The following is a 5020-nucleotide window of genomic DNA, read 5'->3' on the forward strand; positions in this document are numbered from 1 at the left end:
CCAAACAGCAAAGAAAATATTAATTTTGAAAGAACAGTGACCCCGACGTGATTGGGCGAACACATTATTCTGCTGCGAATTTTGAAATTACATAGAACTTTTGCAAAGAAGGACTTGCATTTCTGCAACACCTTTCAGGAACTCAAGATGCCCCAAAGCGCTTTACAGTCGTTGAGTTATGTTTTAAGTGTTGTAGTGTGGGGAAAGATGTGCCCAAATCACCCCACACGAACCTCAACTCTTTGCGAAGGAGTTCGGTGCAAATAATCAGCTGCCTTAGTGACTTGGACTTTCTTTGAATGAGTTCTGCTTGTACCTGTATTCAAGCTTGAAACAGCAAGTGGGCTTCCATCTCACGGGAGCAGCGTGTGGCAGTTAGCTCGTAGGTGACGAGGTTTGGGGTTGATGTACGTCACTTTCAATCTTTGAAATTTCACCAAGCAAAGAAATGATGAATCCAACTGTCCCTGTAATCCTTTTGTTCAGGTTTAATCACAGGAATATCTGCAGTCAGCAGCTGAAAAGTAATTAAAACCAACGACTGGCTTCGGGACAATCAGTATACTTTGTCGCAGACAAGGCACCGGAAGGCTGGAAGGTAGATCACACCGGTTGCGGGAGCGCTGGTTGGCGGTGACATGAAAGTGTCTGCAGTGTGTGGGTCCAGACTGCTTCCACGCATCCACAATGAATGTCCCACCCTTTATTTGGCAAAGGTACAGCTGAGAGTGGACAAGTTCCATCCCGGTCGGAGCAATCTGAAGCTTTAACTGACTGACACCCTGGTTTGGGATGTCTTACAATTTACATTTAAGTTAGACTTTGTGGCGCAATGTGTTCGCACGTTCGGCTATTAACTGAAAAGTTGGTGGTTCGAGCCCACCCAGGGACGATGCCTTTAACTGTTTTTTTCCCGAGGATTCGGTGCCGCACAATTCCAGGTTGTCATTGTGAGTTTTGGCTGCACGAATATATTCCGCAAACATTGCCAGCTGTGCTGTTATCCAGTGAGTTCCCACTCCTATACTTTTATGAATATTTAGTTCATGGAAAACGATAACAATTTTTTACATGGACCATGGTCCTCCATCCAGTCCACGAGAAATAAATTACGTTATTGTGTTTAAAGGAACTGGTGGAAATTGTCTGACCTATTGTTATGGCTTTGCTCAGATTCTGAGAGTCAACAGTTTGCGAAGAATTATCTCATGGCCAATGCCAAGCACGAAAATGTCTCTCCGCATTTGTTCTAGGAATCCCTCACATTCGCAATGTCCTGCGAGGCGCCTTAATTCGGCGACATAGCTCGCCACTTCCTGGCACTCCGACCGTTGGCACATGTAGAACCGATACCTCGCCATCAGATCGCTTTCTTTAGGATTTAGATGCTCGCAGACCAGCGTACACATTCTTCATAGGATTTAGTTGTTGGTGTCACCAGAGCTAGAAGATTCTTCATGAGGCCATAGGTTGCTGCACCACAGACGGTAAGGAGGATCGCCCTTCATTTGGCAGCGTTCTCGTCCCCTTCCAGCTCGTTGGCCACGAAGTATTGGTCGAGTATCTCCACAAAGGCTTCGCAATCGTCCACTTCTGAGAACTTCTCCAGGATACCAACTGTTCCTTCCATTTTTGCATGGTTGTTCATTGTCTCGTCGCCAATTGATACGCTCATAACAAAGGATGAAACTTAGTATTGTGAATAATGAGTAAGTGTGACCTTAGCTCCTTTAATAAGACTCCAGAGTACAGGTACCACATGGGTGGCCTGCTTACATACTGTGCTCCCAAGGGATACTGGGATCCTTGGGACTCCGACAGGTAGGCCCTCTGGTGGTGGTGTGTACAGGTTGTCATGGGTTAAATACATAACACAAGATGTGTACAGAAATCAACCATCAAAAGCCCTGTCATTAGCCACAGGGGTTTCCTGCAATTTTCTGATCGCAAAGCGCTTTCAGTCCTTGTCCTTAAAATTGCAGACGCGGAAATTGGGGAGTTTAATGACTTTAAAAGGAGGACATTGTTGTTTGGTGCCGTTCTGGTCAGAGAAATGTTTGTGAAAGGAACTTTTTGCAGAGAGAGGGATTGAGTATTTCAGCTTGTTGCTGAACACTTCTCTCTGGGCACTGAGCTAAGCAGCAATTTCTGTCGTGTGGAGGCGATCACATTTCCCTCACACGTGAAAAGTTCCCGGTTCAAGCCTGCTCAGAAACATTATTTCTCAAACAAAAACTTGTCTGCAATAAAATTAAATAAAAGCTGTTTTGGATACATTGTTGCATGAGCAATGCACATTTAAACCAGTCTTCTCAAATACAGATTGTGTAAAATCAGATCGGGGATAAAACTTCATCAAGGATTAAAGTTTCATGAATTATTAAAGTTCACTTATTGAAGTTTTGACTGTCCCTTTCAGCATTTCTTTCATTCTGTGAAACAACACTATCGGTTGACACCAGCAGATCTAAGCTGCATTTGAAACCCGCAAACAACTGATTAATTATTCGCTTTTCCCCAGTTCCAGAGCTCAGAGGGTTATTGTCCATCCCTGGGATGCAAGCTACCTCAGACCCGGGCCAAAGCTCCCCGTGCACCGAGCACAGGCTCAGGAAAACCCCGGGGGAGAGGTTATCCCGGTCACTGGGCCTTCCAGCTGCCCTGAACAAGCACCCGGTCTGAAACTTTCCAGAGTAATAACTTGTAACTGGAGCATCTAACAGTAAGGACGGCCAAGCGGTCTGAGGCGCTGCTTTCAATATTTGATTAAATTATCAACTCTCCCTCAGTTCGCATGTTTATCATTGTGCAAAAGAAGATCATGGGTTCATTAATGATATTTACCCGCGAAAGCAACATAAAAGTTTAATGAAAAGTAAACGCCCAACGTGGGGCTCGAACCCACGACCCTGAGATTAAGAGTCTCATGCTCTACCGACTGAGCTAGCCGGGCTTCTCAACATTTACTCTGTCAATCCCCTTCAGAATATTGTCTGTTTCAATGAGATCACCTCTCATTCTTCGAAACTCCAGCAAGTGTCGGCATATTCTGCACAATCTCTCACCATCGGACAGTCCTCTCATCCCAGGAATCAACCTGGTGAACCTCCGTTGTACCACCTCCAAGGCAAATATATCCTTCCTCAGATAAGGAGACCAAAACTGTGCGCAGTACTCCAGGTGTGGTCTCACCAGGGCCCTGCACAATTGGAGCAAGACTTCCTTACTCTTGCACTATGGGCGGAATATTAGGTGCTATGGGCTGAATATCCTGTTTTTCTGCTGATTCTACGGTTGTATAAAAAGTTATAAAAATTCAACAGTCACTCAGAAAACATATTTGTATTTCCTTCAGTGTGCAACACATGTGGGTGGATTTATGATGATTGAAACAATTATTCAGTATCTCACAGACTTGAAATATATTTGTCAGCTTGCTTTGTAAAAATGCTTTCTCTGACCGGGAATCAAACCCAGACCACGGCAGTGAGAGCACCAAATCCTAACCACTAGACTACCAGGGAACACTGCTAGCAGCCTCTGCGATAGCTTTAAATATAGTCAGCTTACAATCACAGCTGAGAATTGTGCGGTGACACGGGGTGTAACTGGATTTGCTGGGAGCAGCGTGGAGGCCCCGACCTGCGTGGGAACACCAGCGGCAGGTCGGGGCCATAAAAGGAGCGGAGAGCGGCGGCCTGGGAGCAGCGTGGTGGTGTACCACGGCAAGGTACAGCGCGAGCTGGTGCAGGAGGGCGACGGCAGCGAAGAGTGACGTCATCAAAGTCCAGGTCGGTGATTGGAGCGTGGGCAGGTATAGCAGGAGCAGCGAGAGACTGGGGAGGAATGTGATCGAGGCCCAGGGGCGGCATGAGTTCAGGGCCAGGGGCCCAGGGTTTCGAAATCTCGACCTCCGAAAAGAATGACTCTGACACTTACAGCTCCGGGAGAAGTTTCCTATTTAATTTACTTGCTCGCAAGGGGTAGGTCGCACTCAGTCAAGGGCTAAGTGAACACCTCCGAAATGGTTCAGTTTAACAAGATATTTATACAGTAAAACCAATGTTCTGGCCTCTCGCTGTGTATTGCTCTGTCTCACAGTCAGTGAATACAGATAAAGAGTTATTTACTATATCCTGGTCCTGACATGGTGTCCAGATATTTCCTTTTGTCAGGGTTATCAGAAAGCCAAACGGCCATTACTCCATGAGTCATAGGTAATGGGCTATCACCTGTCTTGTATTGTGTCAGGATTGTTTCAATTTCCTGGTCAGTTTATCTGTTTGCATCAAATGGATGAGGTCTCGGAGAGAGATAATGGCTAGAAGATAAGGGTGGGGTGACGTGGAACTCCTGTAGTGTAGACAATAGGAGAGCACCATGGGGGGTCACTTGTCTCAGCATGACTTGTCTCCTAGCTGTCTGATGGCCATCAGCCATCTAACAGCAGGTTTAGCTGTTTATGCAAGCTGACTGCTAAAATGCAGAAAGTTCTGGAAGGGCCAGGACTCCATTTTAATCAAAAGGCACACAAATACCGTATGGTATCAGCTTAGATTAAAATACTTTCCACATTCCCCCATTTTGTCCTTCACAAGGACAACGCAATCCATTCTGATCTTGTACAGTCTCTCCATTTCCATTTCCACACAAGAGCCTTCAGCAGTTGTTGCCACCATAACTCTAGCCGTGGTATCGGTAGGTAACATCGTTTCTCCCACCCTGGCACAGCAACACTTAACGACGACAAATAATAGATACAGGCGAAGACTATCAGCAGGAATATGATCAAACCCTGTACCACAGATTTCCCCAGGGCTCCCAACCATCCTGATGTTTTCAGCTAGACTGCCGATATCTTCTGATTTATCTGGGATATACGAACAGCATTCTTCACCTATTAATGCGCATGTTCCTCCCTCCTTGGCTAGGAGATAATCTAAGGCCATACGAATTTGGAGAGCCACTGTTCGAACAGCTACTATTTCGTCATTTATCCCTTCAAAGGCTTGGGAAGTTG

General features: G+C 45.9%; 1 non-coding gene across 1 annotated transcript; it reads right to left on the reverse strand.

The window, feature by feature from the left end:
• Positions 1–2880: 2880 nt before the first annotated feature.
• On the reverse strand, positions 2881–2953 carry trnak-cuu (transfer RNA lysine (anticodon CUU)). Its single transcript has one exon. It is a non-coding gene; the product is annotated as a tRNA-Lys (tRNA).
• Positions 2954–5020: the final 2067 nt, after the last annotated feature.

The sequence above is a fragment of the Pristiophorus japonicus genome, unplaced genomic scaffold (genome assembly GCF_044704955.1).
Source record: "Pristiophorus japonicus isolate sPriJap1 unplaced genomic scaffold, sPriJap1.hap1 HAP1_SCAFFOLD_163, whole genome shotgun sequence".
Classification (NCBI taxonomy): Eukaryota; Metazoa; Chordata; class Chondrichthyes; family Pristiophoridae; genus Pristiophorus; species Pristiophorus japonicus.